Raw genomic sequence first — 16,555 nt, 5'->3', positions numbered from 1 at the left:
GATTGTGAGTGGACCGTTGAGGAGAGCGACCGACCATCCGGCTGGTGTCCGGACTCGTAGTCTATGGTTGTCCGCGTTCTGGGCTTCCTCTCTAGCCGCCAGTGCTCTATGCTCCGCGGTCGCGGGCCGCCCGCCTCCAGCCGGCCAGGCGTGAGGGGTGCGCAGAGGGAGGCGGGGCGGAAAGGCGAGAGGTGTCTCCTCCACCGGAGCCAGGGGAAACCCAAGCAAGCTCCGTGACAGCACGTCGGCCGCCATGTCGCCGAGTGGGGCTGGAAACAGACCCGGCGCCCAGCGGTAGCCCTCCTTGCGCCTCCGATTCCCAGGTGAGGAGAGGAGGAGCGGGATGCAGGGGACCCGCCGGCTCGCGGCCGGGATGGAAAGCCTTTCGGAAGCCTCTCGCTCCTCCCCCTGCGCTGTCCTCCTCCAGCCGCGCAGCCTCTGCCCTCCCGGTGAGGTGTAGCCCGGTCCCCTTACCTCCTCCGCCTCTCAGGTCGCCTGTTTTCCTCTCCTTTCTCAGCTACTGTAGGTCTCCTATTGCTGCGCGTCGCGCCAATTTCTCCCTCCCTAGGGGACTAGCGCCAGAAGTCGTTCCTCACCCGGCTCCTGGAGGAGCCTGCGGCTTCCGCGGTCTCCATTCCTTTCTGTTGTGTGGCCCACAGCCCGCTCTCCCCACCCTTGTGGATGGTTTTCATTTCCCCCCAACACCTGGTCCCCCCCATCACTACCACTTTGGTTGTCAAGAACCGCGTGGTGTCTCCCTTCCATTCCTCTCTCTGGGCCAATATTTTCCTTAATTTTTTCAGTTTGTGTGTTTAAAAGACTTAAAGTTAAGATTAAAAATGAAGATTTAAAAGCTTACAATTCCTTTCTAAGCTTAAAAAGATTAAGACTTTAGGATGCTTGTTTTATTCCTTATGTAAACTTAGTCAAACACATCGTACTGTGGAATGCGAGTTAAAAGACCCAATTTTGAAGACTAAAAATAGGATGCTGTAATGGAAATGTTGGCAGTCTTTTTTTTTTTTTTTACCTATTGGGCAATGTTAGAAGACACGGTTCTTTGAGAGTGTTTTCCGTGTTTCAGGATCAAACTTACAGCTTTTACCCATTATCCTTACCACCAAGGCAAGAAACGGCAGCCAATCAACTCCGTGTCTTAGAATACGTACAATCCTTTCTGCTTACTCTACTGAGAGCGTAATTGAGTTTGGCATTTAAATGCACAAGGAAAAGGTTCCTAAGGAATGTATCACCTAGGAAATAGTCTGAAGATTATACTCATCTGATGAAGCTCAAGCGGATAAAGAATTGACAACTAAATATGACCTTTTGTGGATTATAAATTTGTTAGGACATCATAGAAAATATCTCATCAACTGTTGTGCAAACTGTGGGGACTCACTCATTGGTCTTAATTTGCTTAAATTCTTTTTTCGTACAGTTTTCTCACTGACAATTTTCTAGAGGTGACTTTGCATCCTCTGAACCTCTCTCCATTACTGAGCTGCCTCCCCCTCTCCCCTTAAAAAACATTTTCATAGATTCAGAAATACACTTTTTTTCCCCCTCCAGGACCTGGAGTCCTAAATATTTTTAAATCAGATAAAATAGAATTATGTCTCCATGGTTCACTCATAGAAATGTGTCGTTGAATTTCTGACTTTTTAAAAAAACGTTGTGGTGGCTGGGTATGGTAGTTCATGCCTGTAATCCCAGCACTTTGGGAGGCCAAGGTGGGAGGATCACTTGCTGCCGGGAGTTCGAAGCCAGACTGGGCAACATAGACTCTGTCTCCTTAAAAAAAAAAAGAAAGAAAGAAAAAGAGAAAAAGAAAAATAAACACATTGTGGTTAAAAACAAAACAGTTATTTTAAAATGCACTGTCTTATTTCATAATGTTTGTGGACCAAAGTTAGCCTACTGAGTCCTAGAAAAACTGATGTCATTTTTTATTTTGCTTTTGAGTGTTATTATTTTCTCTTGATTTTGGGAAAGAGAATTACATTATAATATTCCCTTTTTACAGTGTTGATGGTTCACTTGTTTGTAATTGAAGGTACTTGAATAATAAAAAGAGATTTTTGTACATCTTATTTTTTTTTCTGAGGTCCCAGGTGCTGAGAATGTTGATTTCACCTTAAAGATGAACTTTATGATCAGGATTTAGACATACTTTATTAGAAAAACTTGATTAGTGTGCAGTATTTCCCATCTTTTTTCTTAAGAAGTGTGGTTTTCTATCCTATGCTGTTTTTGCCTTTTTGAAGTAATTTTTTTTTTTTTTTTTTTTTTTGAGATGGAGTCTACTCTGTCGCCCAGGCTGGTGCCATCTCGGTTCACTGCAACCTCCGCTTTTCGGGTTCAAGCAGTTTCTCCTGCTTCAGCCTCCCTAGTAGCTGGGATTACAGGCTCTTGCTACTATGTCCAGCTAATTTTTGTATTTTTAGTAGAGACGGGGTTTCGCCATGTTGGCCAGGGTGGTCTTGAACTACTGACCTCAGGTGATCCTCCAACCTCCACCTCTCAAAGTGCTGGGATTACAGGCGTGAGCCACCACGCCTTTAAAATACTTTTTTTCTTGCTTTTTACATTTAAATATATTTATTTATTTGTAAAGGCGGAGTTTTGCTATGTTGCCCAGGCTGGTCTCAAATTCTTGGCCTCATGCAATCCTCCCACCTCAGCCTCCCAAAGCACTGGTATTACAGGCATGAGCCACCACACCCAGCCTCTTTTGGCTTTTAAATGACAACTGTAATTGGGAAATGCCAAGTGATAGTCCTTGCTTGCTGTTAGAATTAAGGCTGTAGGTCTGTAGCAGCAGTCTTCAATAGAAATACAATGCAAGCCATATAAGTAATTTAAAATTTTCTAGTAGTGGTATTAAGAAAGTAAAAAGAAACAGGTAAAATTTTAGTAGTATATTTTATTTAATCTTATATATGTTATTTTAACATGAAATCAATTTTTAAAATGAGATATTTTACATTATTTCATACTAAATCTATAAAATCTGGTATTTTATACTTACAGCACATCTCAATTTGGAGAAGCCACATTTCAACTGCTCAACAGTCACATGTAGCTAAATGTTACCTTACTGAGCAGCACAAATGATAGGATGGTCACATGATTTTTAAGCTGTCTTCCTACACTGAGAGTCTGATTCTGTGGGGTAAATTAAAAACTCCTCTTCCTGAAGTACTGCGGTATTTAATTTGAGAAGTTTCTATGCAGGAAGAGAGTTCTAAGTCTCTTCCTCTTAGTGTTTTTGTTTTGTTTTGTTTGTTTTGAGACAGATTCTCATTCTATTGCCCAGGCTGGAGTGCAGTGGCAGTCCCGGAGCCCTGAACTCCTGGGCTCAAATGATCCTCCCACCTCAACCTCTCAAAGTGTTGAGATTACAGGCGTAGCCACCATGCCCAGCCTCTTTCTCTTAGTGTTGACTGTGTTAACGTTGAGCCCCATGCTTGTTTAATGAGGCTCATAAGATGAATAGTGTTCAGTCATTTCCTGGCGTGTCATTGTTACTAGTTATTTACATCTGCACGTCAACAGTGTGTCAAGGCACAGTATGAGTTTCTGTCGACTAAATTGTAGGGAGAGCTTGAGGACCTTCAAGAAGATTGAACTTTATTGTGAACAGGTAGAGTGCCTGTTGTTGCAGAGTTATTTTCTGAGTCAGTTTCAGGTAAGGCTAAGAGTTTTATAAATGTGCTTCTTTATATCATGGTGTTTCTTACCAAGGGAAAGATCAAACCTTTGAGCAAAATTTAGAAAGGAAGAGAGTAGGTTTTATGGCTGTAGAATGCTGGGAGCCTGAGTAAAGTAAAAGATTAACTTGTGTATGGTGGTTTAGGGGAATTTAAAAGGAAAGATGGCAGTTTTTATATAAAGCAACTGACATACTGTCTCCATACGTGCTTCATTCAAGTTGTTTTTGCAACAAGGGTGGTGATTTACATAGAACCGTCAGTGGTTCAGAGCTGCTGTAACAAAGGTAACTCTAAAGCCAGTTAACCTCCATGGGGATCAGTCAGACCCATCACTGTTCCTGTCTTGACCTCTGTGCTCTAATAAACTTCCCTAAATACTACTTTAGCTGCTGTGTGTTATATCTACATTAATAGCTAAATTAGCCTGAAGGCCTAATTAATATTCAGTGTAATTTAATACAGGAAACATGCCCTCTTCTCAACCTTTATAGTATGAAGAAATTTTAAATTACTTGGTCAGTGAACAAACTCCCCCTGTCAAATATAGTCATGATAGACCTGGCACAATGTAGGGGCTATGGGGAGTGTTAGAGGATCAAAGACAGAATTGGGGAAGGGGCATAGTTACTGGATGTTACTTGTTCTGTGAGAGATGTGTGGATGTTCTATAAGAAAATAATAATGTTTTTCGTTTGTATTTAAAACTAGATTGCTGTTTATTGGCACCCTTTTAGTTGGGTAAGAGAAAATACATTGCTTGGTTTCTGCAAGTGAGTCTTAGCAAATTTATTGTAGTTATTTTAGGAAGAGTAATTGATAGTGCAGTAATCTTCAGTTTTTAAAAAGCCCTGATAAGGTTTAACTGGGCTTTAAAAGCATTATATGCTTAATGAGAAATTCTAACTTAATATATGTATGTCTTGATACTGTTATGTAACCTTTCCAGTTTAGGGCCTTCAAGATTCACATGAATACAGGCTTTCCTTTATGTAGGAATCATTCTCATGGGGGAAATTATATATCCTTTCAGGGAATAATTTTGTTTTTTAAGCATTTGAAATAATTGTTTGTAATATTCGTTAAAGAACACATCGTTAGCAGAATTCAGAAGTTTTATAATAGCTTGAGATTTCTTAAATTGTTTTTATCCTTTTTGAGACAGTCTTGCTCTGTTGCCCAGGGTGGAGTGCAGTGGTGCGAGATCTCAGCTCACTGCAACCTCCACCTCCTGGGTTCAAGTGATTCTCCTGCCTCAGCCTCCCAAGTAGCTGGGATTACAGGCGTGTGCCACCACACCCAGCTAATTTTTTGTATTTTTAGTAGAGACAGGGTTTTACTATGTTGGCCAGGCTGGTTTCAAACTCCTGACCTCAAGTGATCCGCCCACCTCAGCCTCCCAAAGTGCTGGGATTAAAGGCGTGAGCCACTGTGACAGGCCAAATGGTTTTTATCTTAGTTTTGAGATCCTGCTCTTTAACATTTTGGAGATGGAAACTTTTTGCCATTATACCCTCCACCCTTCCATCTCTTAGGACTTCCTGTTTTTCATCATCGTTAGCCACGTGGAAAGGAAAGACAGTGTGTGCCTATGAAAATACTGACAAATCAAGATGATTTTTCCTTTTAAATTAAGAAAAATTCTGAAACAGTAAATGGTAAATTTTGTCATATTTAGTTACTTATTTTAGAGATGAGGTCTCACTATGTTGCCTAGATTAGCCTTGAACTCCTGGCTCAAGTGATCCTCCTGCTGTAGCCTCCTGAGCTGGGGCTATAGGCATGTGCCACACTGTCTGGTTAGTCACCCTTCATTGACATTTGGGCATTTGATATTTAAATTGACAGTATCTAGGCAATTATAGAAATTAACATTATTTTGCAGCTGGCATATTATTAAATTTTCTTATGAGAATAGTTGCCCTGTTTTTTTCTGGAGAGCCACTACCTGATTAAATAATTACATATTTTTTCTATCTTAGCTGCATTTTGAAAACTCAGTGAATTAGGTGACTGTGGTTTTCTAATTTGAATGAAGGTAAAGTAACCTTTAAAAATGCTTTTTGGCCAGTCACAGCCATGCCTGGGACTCACGTCTGTAGTCCTAGCTACTCTGGAGGCTGAGGTGGGAGGATCACCTAAGCACAGGAGGTCAAGGCTGCAGTGAAGCATGACTGCACCACTGTGCTCTGCACTCCAGCCTAGGTGACAGAGTAAGACCCTGTCTCAAAAATACATACATAAATGAATTAAATAAAGTACTTTTTTATATTATAGATTTTGAAATAAGTTATTAAAAAATTTGGGAACTTTATAAGATCAAATGCTGCTGTCCTTGAGTATTTGATAGTATACTGCTTATATTTTGATTTTTTGTATGCATTGTCCTTGTTCATTATTTTTCTCTTCTGCAGCTTTTATTCCCAGTATACAACTAAGTCTTAAAAATAATTTTTAGATGAACTGAAAAACATTGCCTAAGATTTTTCAATAAGGATTTTTGTGAAAATGTGTGTGGTTTGTTATTTAAATAGAGATGAGATCTCACTGTTTTGCCCAGGCTAGTCCTGAACTCCTGGGCTCAAGTGATCCTCCTGCCTTGGCTTCCCAAAATACTGGGATTATAGACGTGAGCCACCACTCCCAGCCAAATGTATGTTTTATTTATTGAATAATAAATAGTGGAGTTATTTATTTATGTGTGTGGTATGTGGTTTTTTTAATTATTAATTTTTTAGAAAAATAGAAGCAGGGTTTCGGCATGTTGCCTAGGGTGGTCTTGAACTCCTGAGCTCGAGCAGAGTGCCTACTTCAGCCTCTCAAAGTGCTGGGATTACAGGTGTGAGCCACTGCACCAGGCCCGAGTTATTTGTTTTTACCTCATGAAGCAACAACTAACATTTTAGATTTTTTTTTCCACTTGTGAAGCGTGAAAAAGTTTACTTAAATTGGATCTTACAAGGATTCATGTAACCAGCAGGATTTCCTCCCTCAGCGTCAACTCAGATGAAAAGAGGGGTGGACGTTTGTGCAAATTATACTGGTTATGATATTGTGAAGTGTAGTTTCCTGGAAAAGTCATTATTGATACCCATTTTTGGCATCTTAATTCAAATTCAGCCATCAGGCTTTATTTTAAATGATTTACACAGTAATCTCTAGATTCTTTTTGCTACAAGTATTTTAAAAATTTTGTTGTGGAGTTCTTTGGCATGCCAGTTAGAATTATACCTGTAGCATTGGATAAGCACTGTAAAGAGCCAAAATTAGAGGTAATACCCTTGCTCTTCCCTATTTTAATCATGTAACACAGGTTTTGTGACTTGGAAGAAGATTGTCTTATTACCATTACATTTGAACTCTTGTTTTAAAATTAATCTGTTAGATCATGTATTCACCAAAGCTCATCTTTTCACTAGCCAGAGAAAGCTGTATTTCAAAATAACCTAAAGTAAAATAGTATTTAATTCAAGAAGTTAGTTTTTATTATATCAGGTGGCCTCTTGGTTGGTTATAGTTTCGTGCATTCTGATGCCTGCAGGCTTTTTATCCTTCCTGTCTCCACTGCATAGCTGGGGAAAACCTAGGGATTGCCCGGTGAATGCCAACAGAGCTTTAACCTATGTGTCCATGGCTTGCCTTCCCTGAAGCCTCAAAGAGAACAGCTGCGAGTGCAAAAACCTTATGAGCAAAATTTCTGCTCCAGGAACACTTATCTGGGCTGAGGAAACATATTCTAAGAATATCTGTTTTGTAACTAAAGCTTCCATGTACTTGTGTAACGCTTTGTGTAAAACCATGTACTTTGTATAGCCTTTGCTGGAGAGTTTCCATTTTCCTCCAGCTCTTCAGTGTAAGTGAAAAAATGTGCCCAGAATGTCTCTATAGATTATTCTGCCTTCCCTCACCTTTTAGTTTTTTCCATGGAAAGCTGACAGGTCAGAATAGGTCATATTTTATTAGAAACTCGAAGTGGTGGGGGGTAGAAGTACACATCTTTGCCTCTTTTTTCCTTCTTGATTACAGAAGTAATAATGTTCCAAAGATGTTTTTTAATAAAACTGAGTCTTGCTCTGTTGCCCAGGCTGGAGTGCAGTGGCGTGATCTCAGCTCACTGCAAGCTCCACCTCCTGGGTTCACGCCATTCTCCCGCCTCAGCCTCCTGAGTAGCTGGGACTACAGGCACCTGCCACCGCGCCCGGCTAATTTTTTGTATTTTTATTAGAGACGGGATTTCACCGAGTTAGCCAGGATGGTCTCGATCTCCTTATCTTGTGATCTGCCCGCCTCAGCCTCCCAAAGTGTTGGGATTACAAGTGTGAGCCACCGCTCCCAGCCGCTCCAAAGATTTTTTAAAAAGGTAAATAAATTTTAACTTGAGGAAAACATGGTTATTCAAAAATTCGTGTTTTTTCTTTTTCTTTAAAAAAAATTTTTTTTAGAGACAGCTTGTCGCACTATCACCCAGGTTGCCATGCAGTGGCAAGATTATAGCTCCGTGCGGCCTCAAACTCCTGGACTCAAGCAGTCCTCCCACTTCAGCCTCCCTAGTAGCTGGGACTGCAGGTAATGCACCACCATGCCTAGCTAATTTTTTTTTTTTTTTTAACTTTTTGCAGAGACAGGGCCTCCCTGTGTTGCCCCGGCTCGTCTAGACCTCCTGGCCTCCTCCAGGAGCGATCCTCCTGCCTTGGCCTCCCAAAGCACAATACGTGTATTTTTCAGAGGGAATTCTCAACTTTCATCAGATTTTTCAAGGAATATGTTACTCAAAAAAGGACAACAACCACAGCATCAATTTGACTTGGTTGGTTATTGCATGTCCTTCCTAAATCTCTCTTACAAGCAGCTATGGTTTTATAAGGATTCCTATGTAAAAGCATCATTTTTAGTAGTATTTTATTTAAAACAAAAATAATTTAATAGATTATGAAGGAAAGTCATAGTGAGTCAAAGAACAAATCTGAACAAATCTTCCTCAAGTATTTTATTTATTTATTTATTTATTTGTTTATTTATTTATTTATTTATTTTTGAGACAGAGTCTCACTCTGTTGCCCAGGCTGGAGTGCAATGGCACGATCTTGGCTCACTGCAGCCTCCACCTCCCGGGTTCAAGTGATTCTCACTTCAGCCTCCCGAGTAGCTGGGATTACAGGTGCCCGCCACTAAGCCTGGCTAATTTTTATATTTTCAGTAGAGACGGGCTTTCATCATGTTGGCCAGGTTGGTCTTGAACTCCTGACCTCCTGACCTTTTGTCAAGTGTTCAGACAAAAACGTGCACAAATGTTTATAACAGCATTATTCACAGGAGTCAAAAAGTAGAAACAGCCCAAATGTCCATCAACTGATGAATAGATAAATAAAAGGTGGTATATCTGTACAGTGGAAGATTCTTTGGCAATAAAAAGAAATGAAGTATCAGTATATAGTACAACATGGATACCCCTTGAAAACATGCTGAGTGAAAGAAGCTAATTGCAATAGACCGCATATTGTATAATTCCATTTACGTGAAATGTCCAGAATATGTAAATCTATAGAGACAGAAAGTACATGAGTGGTTTGAGTGATTGCCTGGGGCTGTGGTGGGGGTGCAGGAGAATGGGAAATCACTGCTAGTGGGTATGTAGGGCAGGGGGGATCTTTTCGGGGTGATAAGATGTTCTAGAATTGATTGTGTACAATTTTGTGAATATACTAAAAGCTATTGAATTGTGCATTTTAAGTGGGTGAATTGTATGGTATATGAATTATATGTTGATAAAGCTGTCATGAAACTCAACTAGAAAAAATACAAGTTTATCATAGAAAATATGTAAAATACAGAGAAGTGGAAGAGGAAAAAAGTAATTAGCATTTTTAAAAATTCCCTATTTTTATTTCAATGATAAAAAATAATATAAGCTTATTCAAGAACAATACTGACACTTTAAAACAACATTCTCATATAAGATTTCAGTGCTCTCTGGGCGCGGTGGCTCGCGCCTATAACGCCTGTAATCCCAGCACTTTGGGAGGCCGAGGCGAGCAGATCACTTGAGGTCAGGAATTCAAGACCAGCCTGGCCAACATGGTGAAACCGTGTCCCTACTAAAAATGCAAAAATTAGCCAGGCATGGTGGCGGGCGCCTGTAATCCCAGATACTCGGGAGGCTGAGGCAGGAGAATTGGTTGAACCCGGGAGGTGGAGCTTGCAGTGAGCCGAAATGGCGCCATTGCACTCCAGCCTGGGTGACAAGAGCGAGACTCTGTCTCAAAAAAAAAAAAAAAAAAAAAGATTTCAGTGCTCAAGGTTGTATTTCTATTTATAACTGGTTGGGGGGGGAATTAAATTAATTTTGCCTTTGGGACAACATCACATCATGTTTTAGAAACAAAGATTTCTCAGTAATTGGTGTTGGGAGAGTTGGATCTTCACGTGCCTATGATAACCGTGCAGTCACAGTGTATACCGTATTCCACTAGTGGACAAAACTTTGATTTTTACAGAGCAGCATCGTGTTAAGTGACTATTATTTTACCTTTATTGATTTTTTTTGCATGTCATAATTTGTAAATTTGTTTTGGTTTAATTGTGTTAGAGTTAGAAGCACATAAAAATTATGTTTTTACATCCTTTTTTTTTTTTTTTCTGAGATGGAGTCTCACTCTGTCACCCAGGCTGGAGTGCAGTGGTATGAGCTCCACTCACTGGAACCTCTGCCTCCCAGGTTCAAGTGATTCTCCCGCCTCAGCCTCTTTAGTAGCTGGGACTGCAGGCATGTTACCACGCCCGGCACATTTTTGTATTTTTAATAGAGACGGGGTTTTTCCATGTTGGCCAGGTTGGTCTCTAACTCCTGACCTCAGGTGATCCACCCACCTCAGCCTTCCAAAGTGCTGGGGTTACAGGCGTGAGCCACCGCACCCAGCCACAAATTATATTTCTTAACTCTTTTTATCCTATTACCCCTTCCCTTGGCTACCACCCCCTACCCTCCACCCACATCCACAGTGCTTTAAGATAAAGGAGATTAATTTCGCCTGTAGGAATCCATGGGAACTTGGCCTTCAGACTTCAGGCAAGCACCAGAGTGGAAACATTTGGAAGTCTCGTTCTAACATGTTTTTACTTTAAAATTTTTTTTAAATTGGATTAGGTTTTTATGTTTTTAGAACCATCTTGCCCTCCCTTTTCTAGCTTTTGACGGGACATTGCCAAATTAATAGGCTGTTTTGAAGATTACTAAGATGGGCATCTTTCATTTCAGTAGGGAAAAGAACATGTACTAAAGGAATTATTCAGGTGAAAATGCTTTTGTGATTAAAAATGTTCTTCAGAACTGATATTTCTCATGAAGTAAATTTCAACAGTACAAGCAAACCCTGTTTTTCTGTTGTTATGACTTTGTTGTTCTCACCTCCATACCTCCCCACCACAGCGTCACTCCCTTTATAGCCTCTTCCTACTGGTACCTCCTTATTCCGGTTCTCTTTCTAGACCCTCTACTATCCTCTACGTTTATTTTGAACTGAACTTTGGATTAAAGTACTACCTTTTTGTAGCTGTTACTCAAAGTTTGTCTTCACTTTTGCTTGGAATTTGAGGTTACTCTACTGTTGTTCAGACTTTACCTTTAAAATTCCAGGAGCATCCTATTAGTAAAACAATGAGTTTTAAAAATTTCCGTAAAGGTGGTCATAATTCTTACAGGAACCAGTTTTATCCCATTTAGTTCATAGATTTTCATTTTGCCTTTTTAATGGGCATAGAATTCTCTTTCATGTTTTTCTGTAGCCGAGAAACCTAGTCAAGAATGTGAGGTGAACCTTTCAAGTAAAATTGTAGTTGAAGAAACAAAAGTGGAAAGGCTAGGTTAAAATAAATTTGACCCTGGCCTAATTCCATTTATCTCATACCCACTTTAGAAAAGAACTAAAACAGTCTGTGCATGGTGGCTCACACCTATCATTTCTTCGCGTTTTTACTAATTCATGCTTCTTTTTTGGACTTTGCTGACTCGTCCCTGTATTAATCTTTCACTGACAAAAATATCCTCTGTTCTCAAGTTTTCCTCTTCTGTTTCCTACCAGATAATACTTGTGGTTTTTTTGTTGTTAAGTACATTTTAAACATCATCTTTAGAGATATAACCATTTTTTTCTACATCTGTTTCCTTGGGTAAAAGGTAGTGAGAGACTTTAGTATTGTAGTTCAATTGAACAAACATTAATTAAACACCATTCATATGCCTGGGCTATGTTTTGGTGAGGACTGTAAAAGAAGTAATGGGCACATTCTCCTGCTACAAGCATTCAAGCACTTGAATTCCAGATGGGAAATAGTATATATGCATGAAATAACTTGAGAAAAATTCTAAAACAATAAATAAGCAAATTCGAGACAGTGTCTGCTAAATACCAAATAAGTTACAGTGCTTTAAAATAAGCTCTAAAATTATTGTGCTCTAAAAAATGGGTCTCTGAAAATGTTTCAGTGTGGATTCTGTATTAACCATTGCCTTCGGCTGGGCGTGGTGGCCCACGCCTGTAATCCCAGCACTTTGGGAGGCTAAGGTGGGCGGATCATGAGGTAGGAGATCAAGACCATCCTGGCTAACATGGTGAAACCCCGTTTCTACTAAACATACAAAAAATTAGCCGGGTGTGGTGGCATGTGCTTGTAGTCCCAGCCACTCGGGAGGCTGAGGCAGGAGAATTGCTTGAACCCGGGAGGCGGAGGTTGCAGTGAGCCAATATCGTGCCACTGCACTCCAGCCTAGGCAACAGAGAGACTCCGTTTCAAAAAAAAAAAAAAACTATTGCCTCAAATTATAATTGGCCTCTTCTAAGGCTAAATAGTATTATTACAATTTCTGTTCCTCCTTCTCCTCCTAACTTATCAAACTCTTCAACCCCAGCTCAAATTCCATCTTGCTTATGGAATCTGCCCTACATACCACAAGCAGCACAGAATCTGGAGCCAGTCTGCCTAGGTTGAGTCCTAATTCTGAGAACTGTTTGACTTTGGATGAGTTGCTTTACCTATTAGTGCTTCAATTTGCTTGTCTGTAAAATGGTAGCGCTAATAATAACTACCTAATAGGACTGTTGTGAGGAATTGTTACTATATGCATGGCAAAGAGTAAGCACTATATAAATGTGTCTTGTTATTCTCATACTCTGGTATTACGGTCACTTCTCACAATAGACTTAAACATAAACATTTCTATAAAGTGATTTATCTGAGCTTAAATATTTTTTGGAATTTTATATTTTGTATATTCTGCTCTATAATAGCTGTTTGTGTTAACATAAAATTAGCATCTGTCTTCCATCCTCACCTTTAGAAGTGAATTGATGTTACCAGAGAGTGTCCATTTATCATCCTGTGACTTTGCAGATCCCTGGTCAGCTTTTTCTCTTTCCTGTTTCTGTTAAGTATTTATTCATTCTGTCTTGTTGCCCATTAGGTTCTGCATGTGTGCTTTTCACTGGCTTATTATAAGCTCTTCCTCCCAAGGAGCAATGCTGTTTCAGTGATGACAACAAATGTGATTATTGAACTCTTAGTGCTATGCATATTGGTATCACTAGAAAAATCATGATTCACAAATAGCCAGTAGCTGGGCTTGGTGGCTCACAGCTGTAATCCCAACACTTTGGGAGGCCAAAACAGGAGGATCACTTGAGACCAGGAGTTCAAGACCAGCCCAGGCAACATGGTAAAACTCCATCTCTTCTAAAAATGTAAAAATGGTGGGCACCTGTAATTCCAGCTACTTGGGAGGCTGAGGCAGGAGAATCACTAGAACCTGGGAGGCGGAGGTTGCAGAGAGCCAAGATTGCCCCACTGCACTCCAGCCTGGGCGACAGAGTGAGACTCTGTCTCGAATAAATAAAAATAAAAATCACACAGAGTCCTCAGCAGAGTAAATAAAACAAAATTTCTAGTGGTTGACATCTGGAGACTATTTACAAGGATGTTCTTAATGTATCTTTATGGATGACTTTAGCAGTTTCCCATAAATTGTCTCATTTTATTCTTACAGCAAAGAAACAAAGGCTCATAGAGTTGAACTAATTTGACTAAGATTTCACAGCTGGCGAGTATCAGAAACCTGTATTTGCACTGAGAAGGGAATGACTCCAAAATTAGAGCTTCCTTTCTTACTGCTCTGTCTTATCTCTAGTCTTAGTTCTTGTTTTGAAAGGGAACTTCTGGTACTTACGAATGACGGGGCTTATCTTCTTGAAAGTGGTAATAAACTGTACTAAATTTCTAAGGTTAAAAAATTAAGATGTAACATTACCAGTTTTCTCTTTTATTGATGCTTTCCTTAGATTTTTTTTAAATAAATAATCTCTTGTACCTTTTTTTGAGAACTGTATGTAGATTTCATTCTGGACATATAAATATTAAGGGTCAGGTAGCATTTAAAGTATTTGTGGTCAGAAATTAAATGAATGCATGAAATACTGTACTCTTTTTTGAGTAAATTCTAAAAATAATCCCTAATCATTTCATTACAGACAGTTGGACATTATTTTGCCATTTACCAATATACTTTTTTTTTAATATACCTTAAAGACCAGAGAGAAAGGTAAGAACAGTTAAGAAATTGCACTTCTCTGATTAGACTTATTCAGGAGGACTGGAAGCAGAATTTTCAGACACGTTTCTTTCTAAATGGATTCTATTAACTTCCACAGTACTTTGTTCATAGCAGACCTTCAAATATTTGGTTGGCTTCATGCAAAAAGGAGCTATCTCTTTACTCCCTTCTGTATTGCTGATGCTAATTGAATTATCTTTTAAAGATTCAGCATATTTTACGGGGATTTAATTTTGAGAACATTGGTGTCTTTCTGAAGGTTTCTTTTTTTTTCTTTTTTTTTTGAGACAGTCTCACTCCGTTGCCCAGGCTAGAGTGTAGTATCATGATCTTAGCCCACTGCAACCTCTGCCCCCAGGGTTCAAGCGATTGCTCTGCCTCAGCTTCCTGAGTAACTGGGGTTACAGGCGCGCGCCACCACGCGCGGCTAATTTTTGTATTTTCAGTAGAGACTGGATTTCACCATGTTGGCCAGGCTGGTCTTGAGCTCCTGACCTCAAGTGATCCCCCCACCTCGGCTTCCCAAAGTGCTGGGATTACAGGCATGCGCCACCACGCCCAGCCTGAAGGTTTCTTTATAGCATGTAAAAAAAATGTAATTCATCGAAATATCCACTCACATCCTGATACTTCCTTGAGTAATAATCTTCTGTCTTTAGCTGCTATTTCTGTCCTGTATTTTCATTGCAATTGTATGCTTTTCTTCTTTAACCATTCCCATACATGGATATGGTAACAGCCACATTGGATGAAGCTTCATCAGTGTCTCCATGCTGTACTTTTTCTACCCATACCACTCTTTTTTTTTGAGACGGAGTTTTGCTTTTGTTGCCCAGGCTGGAGTGCAGTGGTGCAATCTTGGCTCACCGCAACCTGTCTCCCGGGTTCAAGCAATTCTCCTGCCTCAGCCTCCCGAGTAGCTGGGATTACAGGCATGCGCCTCCACGCCTGGCTAATTTTGTATTTTTAGTAGAGACAGGGTTTCTCCATGTTGGTCAGGCTGGTCCTGAACTCCTGAGCTCGGGTGATCCGCCCGCCTTGGCCTCCCAAAGTGCTGGGATTCCAGGCGTGAGCCATCACACCCGGCCCATCCCAGTCTTTTAGAAACGTAGACTGGGTCCTTGTAAAGCACATGGTTGCTTAAAAACATTCCATTACAGCTGCAAACTCCTAATGTGTTCTAGAGGACATTGCATTTTACATTTTCCATTTCTTACAAACTTTCACAAAAGCAATATAAGTAAATAGCTGATAAAGTGTTCTTTGTGGCTTTGAAGAAACGTTAGTAGCTTAGGAGATGCCCTTTACCAGCAGCCAGTTAGTACTTGGTTTATATTATTTTTTATTCATATGTCTGAGCTGGATTCTATAGGGAGAAATGAAAAATGTTTTATAGGCAAAATTTTATGAGATATCTGCTAATATCATAGGCAAAAGTATTTTTGCAATATGTATTATATCTAAATAATTTAATGGTATCCAGTATAATATAATATCCTTTAACTGGGGGTTTTTTAAATAGAAGTGTCTTTTCATTACAGTTTAAAAGATGGTTGTAAACTTTCATGTAAGTCAAGTACGCAGTTGTTAATAATCTTATATGTATGTACTCCTTATATTTAGCAAGATGAAATTTTTCAGATCCATATGCTAAGAGTTACCAGATTTACTGGCCCTTCACACAAATCAAAAAACGAAGTTAAACACGACTTTGCTGTTGCTGTTTTTCTTTCCTCTGCCTTCTCCCACTGTATTCTATCTCTCACCATCTGTTACTGACAGTTATCAGCATAGAGGGACCTGTACCTGGAGGTGGGTTCATAACTGTCTTTTACCTTCCGCATCTGCTCAGTCCTGCAAACTGTGAACTCCACCTCCATGCTTTTTTTTTTTTTTTGAGGTGGAGTCCCTGTCTCCCAGCCTGGAGTGCAGTGGTGTGATCCCGGCTCCCTGCAACCTCCGCCTCCCAGGTTCAAGTGATTTTCCTGCCTCAGCCTCCCTAGTAGCTGGAATTACAGGCATGAGCCACTGAGCCTGGCCGGGCTTACGTTTTGTATCCTTCTCCCCTTTACCCCCTAGTAATTGGTTCATGGCCCACTAGGGGAAAAAAAGATGGTCTTTCACAACAGATAGTCTGGAAAGCGCTGGTCTAAATTCCTGTATTGGGCTCTGGCCTCGCCTCCGTTTATCAGGCTCGTCACTCACTGCTTTACTTCAGCGCTCTTATTCCAAAGTCTAACTA

At 40.1% G+C, this 16,555-nt stretch overlaps 1 protein-coding gene across 5 annotated transcripts in view; it reads left to right on the top strand.

Annotated features, from left to right (window-relative positions):
- Window positions 1–109: 109 nt before the first annotated feature.
- CNST (consortin, connexin sorting protein) overlaps window positions 110–16,555 on the top strand; it is a 114,468-nt gene continuing 98,022 nt past the window's right edge. The window contains exon 1 of one of the 5 annotated variants that reach the window (XM_019032513.4): window positions 110–323. The gene's annotated coding sequence lies outside the window, so the exon portion shown is untranslated. Of the gene's footprint in view, window positions 450–16,555 lie in introns of all 5 variants that reach the window. The other 4 variants (XM_063707087.1, XM_055374008.2, XM_004028700.5 and 1 more) reach the window with 4 other exon arrangements.

This window comes from Gorilla gorilla, chromosome 1 (assembly GCF_029281585.2).
Source record: "Gorilla gorilla gorilla isolate KB3781 chromosome 1, NHGRI_mGorGor1-v2.1_pri, whole genome shotgun sequence".
Classification (NCBI taxonomy): domain Eukaryota; kingdom Metazoa; phylum Chordata; class Mammalia; order Primates; family Hominidae; genus Gorilla; species Gorilla gorilla.
The sequence above is the reverse complement of the archived record's forward strand: the minus strand, read 5'-3'. Positions and strand labels throughout refer to the sequence as shown.